The sequence below is a fragment of the Balearica regulorum genome, chromosome 7, assembly GCF_011004875.1.
Source record: "Balearica regulorum gibbericeps isolate bBalReg1 chromosome 7, bBalReg1.pri, whole genome shotgun sequence".
Lineage (NCBI taxonomy): Eukaryota > Metazoa > Chordata > Aves > Gruiformes > Gruidae > Balearica > Balearica regulorum.
The window spans coordinates 9,723,826-9,738,529 of NC_046190.1; the positions used below are offsets into that span (position 1 = coordinate 9,723,826).

The 14,704-nt window shown below is 40.4% G+C and overlaps 1 long non-coding RNA gene across 2 annotated transcripts; it reads left to right on the plus strand.

Annotated features, from left to right (window-relative positions):
• The first annotated feature begins 532 nt into the window (after window positions 1-532).
• On the plus strand, window positions 533-11,429 carry LOC142602561 (uncharacterized). Of its 2 annotated transcripts, none has more exons than XR_012836309.1 (3): window positions 533-757; window positions 2,160-2,511; window positions 8,539-11,429. It is a non-coding gene; the product is annotated as an uncharacterized LOC142602561 (long non-coding RNA). The 2 variants fall into 2 exon arrangements; XR_012836310.1 differs by lacking the exon at window positions 8,539-11,429 and adding an exon at window positions 3,227-4,057.
• The last annotated feature ends 3,275 nt before the right edge of the window (window positions 11,430-14,704 follow it).

Genomic DNA, 14,704 nt, shown 5'->3' on the forward strand with positions numbered 1-14,704 from the left:
GGCAAGCTCTGTGATGGCGATGTCTCTGCGGAGCCCTGGGGACTGATGCTGTCTGCTGCTGCGGGACACGGCTGGAAAGGGAACTGCTGGGAGCCCTTGATGACAGATCATTGATTTCCTGTTTTTTTCCCCAGCTTATCTGAACCTCTGGACTTGCTTGTGTGGAGAAGAAGGGGAAAAAATAGAGTTGGCACTTTCTATTGTGTTTTCCCAGCTTTTTTTTTCAACTGACCTGTGACCAAAAAAAAAAAAAAAAATCCATTTCAGCTTAGAATAGCATAAATGGTATCAGAGAGTTTACAGACAAAAGGAACTATCTGGTTTAGGTGCCATTATATTTAAATGGATTGTTTTCCCTAAAGGAATTCATCCTCCATGTTTCCTTCAAGCTATCTCACAGCAGTAAGTGGAGGTGTTTCCCCTGTGTAACACACGGAGCAGAGGATGCTGAGGCTATGTTAGCCCTAAGTGCCACGTAGCTACCCATCCATCAGTGTGCCAGGTGCTTTTAGTAGAACAACAAAGGAGAAACTAGCAAGTATTCAGAAGGTGAAAAGATAAGGCATTAAATTGGGAGCTGGAATAGGACACAAATGCTTACAGATATAAAGAGGTACAACAGAGATTTGTAGTGTTGGTGAGGACTTTGGTATAGTGTCTCTTTTCACTGTGAAATGGCGCTGTTGTACCTACTGCTCTCTGTGTTGTATGGCGATGTGGACTGCCTGGATGTACCTGCCTTCTTACTGCAGACATGGTAAATTCCATCTTTCAGCACCTTTGCTTCACCTCCGACCTGGGGTCTTGGTAAGCACTCTGAGAATGGCTTGGAAGGTTCTTCCTATTACAAGTCTTCATAGAGCCCAGAAAAATCGAACCACAAGCCCCAGCTGGAGACTGGTGTTGCTAACGTAACTCTTCCAACATATAAAATACAGGGTTTCAAGATTCTTTGTCAATGAGTTATTTCACCTCCAGTCACGCTGTCTTTATGCATACAGCACTTTATGTAAGCAGAGAAGTGTGTGCTTTTATTAATGATTATGTGGGTAGTAGAATTTTCACTAGCACCAAACATCCAAGTCACAAATTCCTCTTTCACAGTTGGTTTCTGCTGCTGGTATCTTAAAATGGTTTTTCACATAACATGAAGCCTTTAATTTCTTTCAAGAACAAAAATTATCCAAATCGATGTTTATGTAGCATCAGCAATTGCAAAGGAGTTAAAGTTTAAAAAGCAGAACTTGGCAGAGAGCTGTGCTTGGTAACCTCCACATCTACCTATATAGATGTCCTATGCAGGCACATATGCTCATACACGTATGTATTTTCCATTCATACAGCATTTTCCATTGAATGCTAAACTTTGTATGACTTCATTCTCTTAATGAAGCATTAATTCCATGCACATATTTAGATTCATATAAGGAAGTTAAAAATAACGAGTAACAGTCAGGCATAGAGACATTAAGCTACATTAGCAAAGGAATAAGACGTTGAGGTCTGTGTTTCTATGCAGGAGGAGTATAATCCCTGACTCTTCTTCTATAGCTCTAGATCCAAGCACCTATAAAGCACCATGGATATTCTTTTGGTTGGTATTTTCCATGGAGAGGAAACAGGTATCACAGTTGCTGGGGGGCTGATGGTTGAGAAGTAGCAGCCTCAGTCTGCATTTTTATTATTAACTGTGCAGTGGAGAACATGCAAGACATTGTTAGCACACCAGAATTAAGAAAAAGTCTGTCCCAAAGAATTTTCTGCCTTAATTCAACTTATAAACAGGAGGAGGAGAGTGAATCGAATTCAGTTGTCACTTTTAGCAAAGTGTAGCTGGCACATGACATCTGGGAACCTTTGGCGTTAAGGATCACAACATTCATTAAAAATTAAGCAATCAGCCCCCTTTCCCACAAGACCATTTATCTAACTTTTGTGATTGCAAAGAAACTTGAAAACATTATCTATGAAGGCAAAATATATAGGTTTTAAAATACTTTTTGATTTTAGTCAAATTTTTGACCTGGAGAAAATATGAGGGAGAATGAATGATGTTCTGTCTGCATGATGTCTGTATACTTATTGTGAAAGTAGGGTTTTTTTTGTGAGAGGAGAATACGAGTCTACATTTTCGTGATTTCTGTTGATATTTTTTTCAGCAGGACTGTGAATTGCGCAATAGAAACTGAGTCCTGTCAACCAGCAGGATCTTTGAAAAGAAGTGTGTTTCTCCTATCCAGTTCTATTTATAAAAATACCCAGCAGCTGGTGAAAAATGAAGCCTGTGTATCTCACACTGCCCCAGAAGTTGCGAACAGCAGCTAAATGCAATCCTGACAGGCCTGGGAGATGCTGTGAGCCCAGAGCTGCATCTGTTCGGTTCCACCCTGGGAAATAGATGAGTATGAAGGCAGAGAGTGGGAAACCTCTTCTGGCCCTTTCTTCACTGCTTGTTCCAAAGAAGGGATGGAGGAAAACACATTTCCTAAAACTTAAGAGGACAATTTGAAGGTAGGATTCCCTACCTTCTAGCTGAGGATTTTGAGATTTTGGAACGCTGCTGCAGTTAGTCCAGGAAGCTAAATTATTTCCACCCTTGCAACACAGAAACAAAATTAGAACATAATTCAGAAGCCTTAATTAGGACCCCAGCTGGCTGTTGCCAGCACAGCTTCTTTGAATTGGCAAAATTCTTAGAAGAGAACAGAAACACAAAGCAACACAGGAAAGCCCGTGAGGTGTCAGGAAGACGCCTCTGGTCTTTGCCTCACCTCCTCCCACTGCAAAAAAAAGAAAGTTAATTTGCAGTTTTACTTTTCATTAGGTAGTCATTATTTACTACACCTAATCTGTAATCGATGGCATAGATTTTGCATTCTGCAAAGTTAAAATATCACTTATTTTCCTAATAACTGGTTTTGTAAAGCTTTATATTGTCACTGCATGTCATTTAAAATATATACAGGATTCCTGAATGCTCCTGCAAACGGAAATCAGAACGCCCGTGTAAAGTAATGTGCTATCACACCTACGTTGCATAATAATATTGCAAACATGATGCTCAAACTGCAAGTCAGAAGCACTAAGTTAGAACCAAAGAATGATGTCCTTCTCCACTTCTAAAAAGTGTTAATCTGAGTATGTCAAATTCTCACGTGCCTTACTGAAGTACAGGGCAAAAATTATATCCTGTGGACAGAATATAACAGAATTCATAATACTGCAGGGAGCTATTTCCATCACATTGATTCTTCTCACCACCTGGGACCCTTTCTGCTGACTTCTGCATTCAAACAGAAGCTTGGGAGCTTGGCACGCTGTCGGTCCGTAGCTGGCTGGGTCCCACAGCCCAGCACGTGGGCACGACGCCCGCCGTGCACCTCGGCTCTCCTGCTGCAGGGGCGCGAAGCTGAAGATCCAAGTCTGAAAGGCAGAGTACCACACAGGAAACACAACTCTCTGTTTCTAGCTTTGAACGTATCTGTTCTTGCGGGACTTTAGCCAGGTCTACAGTGCATCAGGAGGTGCAGTTAGAAGGCTAATTAAATAAATATTAGAAAACTATTACAACTGACACTGTGGTCTTGCTGTATTGTACGGTCCTCATGCCAAATCCCTAGACCACCGTTTTCTTCTCAGTCACCACCACTCAGATAAGTTTTTTATTAACTCACCTCAGCTGTGGATCTAACGCTGACAACTGCTGTGCCAGCTGCAAAGGTTAGAAAAGGCATTTTTAATATCTAGTGCTGGCTAATGCACACAGCACTCGCTGTGCAGCAGTAAAACATCACAGGAGGGTGATATGAAGCCACTCTCTTACGGTTCAAAGCTGTACCGGGGGAGGTTCAGACTGGACATTAGGAAGCATTTCTTTACTGAGAGGGTGGTCAAACACTGGAACAGGCTTCCTAGAGAGGTGGTCGATGCCTCAAGCCTGTCGGTGTTTAAGAGGCATTTGGACAATGCCCTTAACAACATGCTTTAACTTTTGGTCAGCCCTGGAGTGGTCAGGCAGTTGGACTAGATGATCTTTGTAGGTCCCTTTCAATTGAAATAGTCTATTCCTCTTCTCTTCTCTTCTCTTCTCTTCTCTTCTCTTCTCTTCTCTTCTCTTCTCTTCTCTTCTCTTCTCTTCTCTTCTCTTCTCTTCTCTTCTCTTCTCTTCTCTTCTCTTCTCTTCTCTTCTCTTCTCTTCTAATGTCCATAAGCCAATTACAGCTAAAAAAATATAGGCTGTGAATGCACAATTAAATATATGTGGAAAATATGGTTTTACTCATCTACTTACGTCATGTGTGTTGAATAGAGAATTTTCCTCTCATCCCTGGCTACCTGACATCCAAAGTATTCATTTTCCATTTTTCGTTTGCAACATGGAGACTCCCTTCTCTTTCCTTTAATTGTTGTTGGCTTCATGGTGTCTTTTGGCTACCATTACCACAACTGAAACCACATGAAGGTGCACAGCACAATCCTTTCAGCCGACATAAGCTTTTGACAGCTTGTCCCCAAAACACATTTATTACTGAGTCATGCTGTCATGTCATATGACTTCTGCTCTTCAAAGGCATAGACCTCAAGCAACTTCAACATAGATTTTCACACGCATTTCTGATGCATTTAATAGGTGAGAATTCATCACCACAAGCTGTAATTTCAGCCAAGGGTGAGATACGGGACCTGTGATGGATAAACACCACCACCTCAGGCTATACCAATCCTGTACAGCCCCAAGATGCTAGAGGAAATATCAGCTTTCACATTGAGGCAGTGTCACCTCAGATTGTGCCTGAGAGACCTTACCAGAAGGCAGAAGTAACTTCTTCCTAACTTCTGTACTACTGAAAGATCAGTACCAAGTCAGACTGACAGGGTGTTAAGCCTTATGATTTAAGGCTCTGTTTTAAAAAAACGTGCAAATACACTTGTTTTATACACACAAATCCCTAGGAACAAAGAGTCAAATCATCCTCTTCTCCAATGTAAACCTTGCACTATCTGAGGTGCCAGAAGTCCAGTTTCTTCGGATTTGCTGGGTGTTTTCTGCCTGAGATTTATTTCTTTCTCCTGTTTGGTCCATCTCTGATGAGAGTTTAATACAATAAACTGAATTAAAAAAAAAGAAAAATAGCTGCTGCCCAAACTACTCTAAAAACACCAACTTTCCCACTTCACCATCTCACTTACTGTTCCTTGTATGGTAATATTAATAAGGGCAAACTTCTGCAGCCAAGGTTTTAAAAGGCAATCACCTCTATCCAGTTAAAAGAAAATTGTCAAGCAGGCTGACTAGTCAACCCAAGCAGCTGTGTAATCCTACAAGGGCAAGTTCCCAGATCCGTGGCAGCACTAGTAATGTATCTGCTGAGTTGATTACATTTTCTGATATGTCAGACTTAACTAAAGAAGGAAAAGAGAATAGAAATTTATGTTGACATCTGCCTGCTGCAAAGATCAGCGGTAGAGCTTAGGCGTTAAGGAGTAGAAAAGAATAGCAAATAACCCCAAATTGATATTGCCTGGATTGCTCATTATAATTTAAGAAGCTCCCTCTGGTCTCCTTCATCCTCTCCGTAAAAAACCCTACATTGACACATAAAAAGTAACACACCCTTACGGCTACAGATATTAATCTTCTGGCACTGCATTTTACTCCAGAATAAGAAGGAATCAGAGATTGAAGCTTTCTTTGGTATTTAAGTAGGCATTTGAATCATCATGGGACTATCTGTAGATGGCCTTTCTGAGGGCTGCAGCTGAACTTGCTTCTTTAAGGACCTTTTTTAAGGTTTTCTGGACACTTCTTTTGGGTGAGAGTGTCAGTAGACAGTCCTCCTGTGATAAACATCTGAACTCCTCCTATAGTTATTCTCTGATCCCTCTCAGAATTTTTCTCTTTATCCTTCAAGGAGAGTTAAGGCATAGAGGAATGAAGTTACTGCTCTGGATGACCCAAGGAATCCAGGTAGGGGTGGGAATGGACCCCACAATTCACCATTCAGTCCTCTGGTCTGGATATTACTGATTTTTCTGGGACAAACTTTTTTTCATGGTGCAGCAATGGCATCCAAAGGCAGTCCATCACAAATCAGCTACATGACTTGTCTTGGAAGGGAAAGATAGGATTCTTACCTTTGATGACTCTGCCATACATCTAGGTTATTGTTTATATCTTTTCAACATATGTGCCTCAGCCCATGATACTATTTTCAGCCGCAGGAATTTTCTTACCTGAAAGAAAAATTACTTTGAAACTGTACAAAAGTAACCCACCTATAACTAGAAGATACATCACAGAAATTACTTTATTAATATGAGAACCAGATAGGTTCAACAAGAGTTCTAGTATTTCAGCCCTCCACAGAAGATGTCTTGCTTTTAAGAGAAAATTTTACATGTTGTGTTTAAGAGACAATTTACAGCAAGCTTGTGATTTAGTCCTCCCACAGCATTGCATATAACCAGCTGCACATGGGAAAATTCTCCAAAGGGTGACAAATCTTTTCTTGCAGTACCTGGGAAACCTTTAGCTTCTTAGCATTAGAAGCATGGAGAAAAGATCACACAGCAATTAGCTTACTGCTGAAAATTCAACACCTCCTTGATATTTGATGCAATTTTTTGCTTGTCGCTGGATGTTTTGGATGTGGGGAAAAAAAATCACTCCAGAAGCACTACCTAATGTCAATGGGCATATAAAAAGTATTTCAGAACCCTGTTAAGTTTCGGTAGTGCTATATTTCCTGGATGAAGACAATATGTGCAGTGCTGAAGATGATCTATGAGAAGAAACAGAGCCCAAAGAGATCTGAAGATACAAGGCAGAAAGCTTTGGAAGAACAGAAAAGCAGGTATCAAAGCAACCGGCCTTGGAACAGAGAGTCTCATGCTGAACAACTCTTTTATCTGCTTGACTGGCACTGGGGATGTAATCATGCTGTAGCTATACTGACAGTGGCAGTGAACAGAGAAAGGCTTGATATTCATTTTCCTTTAGTGGGAAGGGATACGATGTAAAAATATGGTAAAAAATAAGACTCTAGACAGAAAAGAACAAGCCAAATCCTGAAATATTAAAAACTGTTTCCTACTGAAATTGAAAAAATGTGTACTATAACTGGAAAAATAAGAAAACAACCCTCAACTGATCCAATGAATGATTGAGAGGTAAAGAACTGCAGAGATACCATTAATTTTCCTCCTATGTTTTTTTTAAATATAATTTAAAAATTCACCCATATCTTCAGCATTTGTTGATGAAAGAGATTATAAGTATATCTGATACAGCAATCTTGCTACTTTTAATCATGCTAGAATAAATGCAAGGCTTTGATTCTTGGGGGAAGGTGGACTTCACAAAATCACAGAATGGTTGAGGTTGGAAAGGACCACTGGAGGTCATCTTGTCCAATCCTGCTTAAGCAGAGTCAATTAGTGCAGGTTGTCCAAGACCACATCTAGTAGATAATGTCCACTTCAAATACCATGTGAATTGCTACAATGGGGATCAACACTGGTGTAAGAGTTTTCATCTTGTTTCTCACTTGAGCCTTGTGGTCCATTTGTGTATAAACAGTGCTGAGATAACCAGATATTCTAGATCAGCAGAAGGAACAGGAATGACAACATAAGTGAATGAAGTTCTAGGGCACGAAAGAAAACACAAATCAGCTTTTGAAGTCATTACCTCTGAATTTTCAGCATGTAAAGCAGAGCATGCCAACCCTCAGATAATTTGTTAATTTGTCCTTATAAAAGCATGCAGTACTCTTTATACTGCGTCAGCCAGTCCGGTATGCTCCATTTACAGCATCAAAGGGACGTGAACTTGAACCTCAGCTGAAACAGAGACCATTCTAGATAGTGCCCCAAGATTAAGCAATGTTTTGAAATCAAGTTCAACGTAAGTCTTCTGTCCTCTGTGGAGTAAGTTATCAGTACTTCTGCAAGCAGAAAGAATATCTTATTTTCCCAGAGTAAAAGGGACCCCACAGACTGAGAATCTAGCCAAAATCAGAACAACCTCACTGTATATCATGTTTATTTTAGCTGTATATCTTGGGCTAATGAAGTAATCACTTTTGCAGTGGGCAAAAGGACAATATTTCTAAAGGTTCAGGCAACCAAGCATTTATGATTTTACTGTTGACGCAGTCGAGGCAACAAGCATACAGCAGACTGAATATTTTTTCCCACTTGAAATAGGAGGAAAGCTGAAGAGGCTGAAGAGCCGTTGTGTTTTAAATACTTTGAAATGGATGGCTGCTTTTCATATCTATATTTAGTAATGATAAACATTGCATACACAGATTCATAAACCTAAAGAGGGTATTGAAATGCTCTTGTGCTCTTGTAAGAAATATAGCGATACCTGTTCTCTTAGTGAGGAAAAATGCAGCAACTGTTTAACATGGAGAAGGAGACATAACAGTTCCCCAGGAAACTATCCTGTGGTTAACGCAGGTATTAAAAGACCTTTAATTCATAAATCCTTTTGGAATCATACACCATTCTTCCTTCTTTTTATTCGAAAAGGTGTTGATGGGAGTCAAAGTCACTTCACATTCTCACTCAATCTGAAGAGCCCAGTTGTCTGAAAATTGTGCGTCAGAGGCCCAGGGAAGACGGACCACAAAGCTGCCTACCTCTGACACCTAGCCCAAACCAGATCATTCAAAGTCCTGTGACAAAGTGTGCCATTTACATGACAGCATATTATCTAGGATGCCACATTTCCCACAAACCTCAAAAGGCGGGTGTCCGAAATGTCTCTGTTCTGCATGGGTGCAGATGAGGCACTTCCTTGCATGCCCAAATTGGTTAAAGAATATAGAGTCATACAGGTAAATCAGCACTGGCAGGTGCGGTCACTTGTTTTGCACCTGCAGGTATTCAAGCATGCCACAAAAGACTGGACGTGCCTCCCAACATTGCTGTCAAAGTAAAGGAGTCGATCTGAGTAACAGCCTGAAGTAAAACCTTTTACTAAATTTAACCATGCACGTTATTCAGTATTCTGTCTCCTTTGCCTTTGTACGCATACAGAGGTATGACCAATGTGCCTGGTGACTCATACCAAAAGACAAGAATAGCATCAATGAATTACTTGAGTGTTTACGGCAGGACTTGCCAGAAAGGTGCCTCGTTCACAATTTTAGATAAGACTCCAGCTGCAGTTTGTCATACGAAGTCCAATTGCTCTGAAACCTGAAAAACTGTGACTTTATTAAGCTTGTCTCAGCTAAAAGTTGCTATTACCCTATCTTACATTAGCTGAACTTCCACATGGGTCTTATATTATTGCAAGGCTGTCAGATATCTCTCTCTGGGAGCAGTAAATGCCAGTGAACTGTAAAAGTGAACCATCCATTTCTAATGCCATACTGAAGGAGGGTGATAACTTGTTGAGTAGATTATCAGGAAACTCTTACGTGATAAATCTCTTCAGTCATTCAAAAATACGGAGAGACTGAAAAAAGGTCTGGAGAAAACAACTTATGTAATGCAGATTTTCTCAGAACCATCAGACATTTCAGCAGGATTTTTCCTCAATCCTAGCTTTATTACCAAAGCGTTGCTACAACTCTCCAGTGAAGACTGTGCACACAGTATCTGTGAATAGTGTACTTGTGAAACAAGGGTATCAGGTCAAATGTTTTGCTGTTGTTCCTGGTACTGGAACAGTAAGTTTTCTGCAGAGAATATTCTAGTCAGATGCAAAGACACTTTGATTAAACTTTAATTTTAAAAATGTTTTAAAACAAGTTAAGTTTGGTGGTAATAATCCTCTAAAAAGAAAATGGGTTGCAAATTATTTCATCTGTGTGTATACAACTATGTACAGAGCTTTATCTTTAGGTTGTTTCTTAAGGAGGTAGCACCTGGATCCCTTTTAGAAGGAGAACTAAAACCACAGATGAAAAAGAACCATTGAATTCCTCCAGAAATCTCCAGGAAAAGAGCAAAATATCTATCTGACATTTTAGTGGGTTTAAAATATACAAGCTGCCCTTCTCTTTTTTACTTCCTGTGGGTTATTATGAGAAATAATTCACTTTGAATAAACACTTATGTGTTAGAAAACTCTGAGAACTGCAAAAAGGCTGCTCTGGGACTCTGTTTACAGGCATCTTCATTCAAGGATCTCTAATGTCTCCATGCTCCCACGATCTGAATTGCTCTACACTATTATCTCTACAGACAGAAAAAATTGTTCAGACATAACTATACTGGCTTGTCTATGTCTGCCACGTATAGCTGAGCTCTTCTTTTTCCTTTACCTTTTCTGGTAAGGCCACTGTGGAGTTGCTGTTCCTCGTGACCATTGCATGACTCTTCTGAGGTGGTAGCAAAGCCTACTCATCTGTGAGTCTGCTGTGGAACTTGTGGTTTCATAACTTAGCAACTTCAAACAGAAACAGGTATGATACTGCTCTTCTACCTCTAGAAAAGTAAATATCTACCTCTAGCAAAGTAAATAGCAAGTGCCTGAATGTGCTGTGACTGGGTTGACACAATCGGGTGTTGTGGCAAAAAATAGCCTCTTTGCAGCCTTTCATTTCATTCTTTTATTTCCCAATCCCATCCACTCTTCTATGCTTGTCCAACATCTGATCAGTTTGTTAAAGACAATATTTTAGTTCTTGTGGGTAAACATCTCAGAAAACATGTTTTTTCAGTGCTGTGCAGAATAAGGGTATGGAACAATAGACTCAACATTCCTCACCTTCAGACAGTCCCTAGCTACTTCTTGTCTTTCTAATGTTCCTGTCTGAATACTGGCTTTTAAATCACTTTAATGAAGCTAAAACTCAACTGTCCATGTATTTTCCAGTACTTCACCATTCTTAAATGCACAATCTCTTTTTGCTCACTTTATCTCCTTACTCCTCAGTCACTCCAGGATTATTACTAGACTAGTGAAGACCAGAACCCACTGCAGTGGTACCACACTTACAGCTGTTCAACTGCCCCTTGGAGTTCTTAGCATCTACATACACCAGGGCAGATAAAGGAAAAGAAGTGGACAAACGGTGGGATCCTACTTCTTCCTCTAAAATCCCTTTCCTTTTCCTTTCATGCATCATGTATCTGGAAAGGCTTTATTTAGCTCTGAAGTTTTCAGGTGACAGTAGCTCACTTTGAGTGTCTTTGCAGTAAATTCATCTCAGTTGAGCAAGTGGGAAGATCTAGGCTGAGCTGGGAGAAAACTGTCACCAATGTCTGTGAATCACAGAAACATAATTTGCATTTCAAGCTGACCTGGTTCATCTAGCTGTTTCCTAATGAGAAATTTAGTGAAATGATGCTGTGTTTGCCTACACAGCCCCCCATAGCAAGGCACTGATTGCATTGGGGATCGGAGTGAGCAGCTTTCATCAGCATTTTAAGACACTTGCCAGTTAAAAACGAAAAAGAAAACAAGTTTGGGGGGTTTTTAACTGAAAAATTGTTCCTCAGAGGAAAAGAAGCAGTGTTGCTGATCCTCAGAGTACATTTTGCAATGATACTTACTTATCCTTATCCTGCCCCTCCAGCAACAGTGAAGCAGCAGGTGCTTTTAGTTATGTTAAGAAGGATGGCATTTGGTGGCCATAAAGTCATTATGTATGGGAAACAAGACTCACATTACCCAAAGACTGTGCTGTCAGGGCAGCAGTTTGAATGCCATGCCACTTCCTTATGGTCAACAGTTGTTTTCATCTGAGGCTGCAAACCGGTCATTGAGACTTTTTTGAATTTACACTAATTCTTAATGACCATCTGTCTGTTTTACAGAACATTTTAAACAGGGTTTACTTTTAGCAGAGGGGCTGAAGGAAGAACGGGCAGGAAAACTAAACTGCCCCGTCACCTCCTATAAGCGCTCCCCTCGGCAGACAGAGCTACAAACAGATGAGTGAAGTTTGCACTGATGAGTGGTCCTAGCCAGGTCTAACAGCAACAGACTTGTGCCTCCATGACTGTTAATACAACACTCTTCCATTAACTACAGCCAACCAATTTCCTTCTTCACGCTACAACCCACCGGGGGTGTGAGACGCTGAATTTGCACGTCTGAGCCCTGGTGGCAAAGAGACATGCTAAGTGATGGCAGATGCTTGCTCTGAGTGCACACGTGCAGTGCTTACAAAGGTGTACGAGGAGGGGAAAAAAGAAGAAATAGCACTGGGTGCAGGGATACAGCCTGCCCTTACTTTTGATTTAAAGTTGGGAAAGATATAGAACAAGGTAGCTGGAAAACTTCAGGGGGATGGTGACTGAGGTATCAGTCAGCACCTATTTCTGGATTAGATGACTTTTAGGGGGACTGTAACTTGTGTTGAATTAGATTATACCTTATGGCTGAAAAAGCTGATTGAGGATTTTTTTCTTAAATGTAAACACATTTTCCTTTGACAGTTTTTTAAATGAAATGTTTCCTCTTGGAAACAGTGAAACATTTTTTATTTTGATGTTTTCCAAATGAAACTTACCCTTTGGAAAAGGCACATTTTGCTAAAACTGTATTTAAAACTAAATGTCTCAAAAAAGAGCATGAAATTAAATGAATTCTTCAAAAAGTAGAGCTTGAAAGGGAATGAAATAAAATGTTTGTGTCCCTGAAACATTCCTGCTTTGTTTTGTCCAGAATTAAACCACTTTCCTCTGACTTTTTTTTAGAGTCACTGGGATACCCTGGGTGAAACCCCCCCTATATTTTCCTACAGGAAAGGACATCAATGTTACAGAACATGAGTGGAGGTTAAGCTCTGCAAAGGTTGAGCAGAGACAGATGGCAGCAATAAACCTGTCCAGAGACTACTGCAGAAACATGCCCTTGCCACTCTTAGATCATTTAGTTTGAAGAAACCAAAGTAAAATGGCTTGGAAAGATGATACGTTGTGTGTCATTGGCAGTAGGAGCACGCAGAAGATCAGCGATGGAAAACATTCCCACAGAAGATCTTGTGTCTGCTAGGGCTCTTTTCTCCTCACAAGCTAAGTGTTAATCAACACAGCCAGTGGTAAAGGCTTGACTTTGGGGGTTTCACATAGTTGAAAAACTTATTGTAGCTGTAAAGCTGACTTTGCCTGCATTCTTGATGTACAGTATTTGTGGGGCGATGCAAAAAGCTGCATGTTGTGTTTAGACTTACTGACTAAACAGAAGCTTTCTCCCAGATTTAACTGTGCATTCAGATAGTTGGACCTAAACAGACTTTTTCTTTTAATTAACTCTCATTGGCAATAAATAATATGAACAGAAAACTGGTGTTGCTCTTAAGTTATAGTACACTGCTTGCAAACTCACTGCACTAAGTACACACTAACTTACTATGTTTCGTATGAATTCCCACTCTGCAGAAAAATAAAGCAAGGACGGGGCATGGTGGCTCCCTCGAGATCATTGGAGAAAAGTTCTGGGGTCCCACACTGACACTTTCTGCTTTTTAGCATCTATACCATTAAATGAGAACACTGCATTGGTGTATATCTCCTACATCTGTCTACGTCTTTAGCACAATTCAATCTCTAAGCTGTGTTGCCAGTAAACAAACCACACAACTGATCCACATTCAGGCACCAGGAGTTGTCTGTGGTGTCATTGAATCTGTCCTTCGCTGTGTGTCATGGAACTCCGTGACAAAACAGGTCAATGTCCATCTCTAAGCTAGACAAGCTCTTACACCTCTTAGAAGGCTGTCCCAGTCTCACAGAGCTCTCCTGTGATAGCAGCTGAGGTACCTACACCACTTCTGGTTGTGCTGCGTTATGGAGTATGACTGTCCTGAGACCTTTATGGACAAAGTGATCAACTTTGTAATTTTTACCACCTTATGTGGGGATTTGGAGAACATATGTATAGATGTTAAATGGAGATCAGAAGGTCCTTTTCCTGTCTTGGCTTTTATTGTATAACACAGAGTGGTTTCTCTACATTCCGCTCACCCAATAGTTAAAAGACCACAACATGACATCTATAATATCAATACATTTCTACCTGTCACGAAGCAGAAAAGGTACTTGTTTCTATCAGTCCTCCCTGTACAGACTAGATATCTACAGTTCACCTTAGTAACTTTTTATGCAGCTGAGAAACACAATGCATAAAGAAGTCACAACAGCTTACTCAGCAAATGAGTCAGTGTGGTATTATTTAATATAGATACAGGGGGATCAGGCCATATCTAGAATGCATTGCATTTCATTTTTATTCATCAATCTGAAAACAATTCTAAAACAACACAAAAGCATCTCTGTTTGTTTGTTAGAAGTCTAAAGGAGTACTGAAAAATGTCAGGAGAGTGGTGGTTTTACTAGCAACCTCATATAGTATTTCACAGGTTTATAATTGAGGAGACTGCATATAGTGTTTGTATGTGTGTGTATATGAACACTTAACCTTCTTCCCCATATGCTTAGTGGACAAGCAGTGTAGTAGGATTCTGGAAATCAGTGGCTTTAATTTTTAGCCTCACCGTTGGCCTGGCAGGTTGATTTTGACCAAATCAATTGTCTTCCAGTGCACAGCCCTCAAGTACTTTGATTAAGTTTCAACCTGATTAGGATTTAGATTACCGATAGTGTTGTTGAGTTGTTATGAACACCTGATCTAACTAGTTTAGCATAAAACCTGGAGGAAGCTTGTCTCTGTTTTCTGGGTCCAGCGGAGGTTGGGTTGGGCCAGCTTTGTCATTTGACCCTAGGTCGGTCTGAC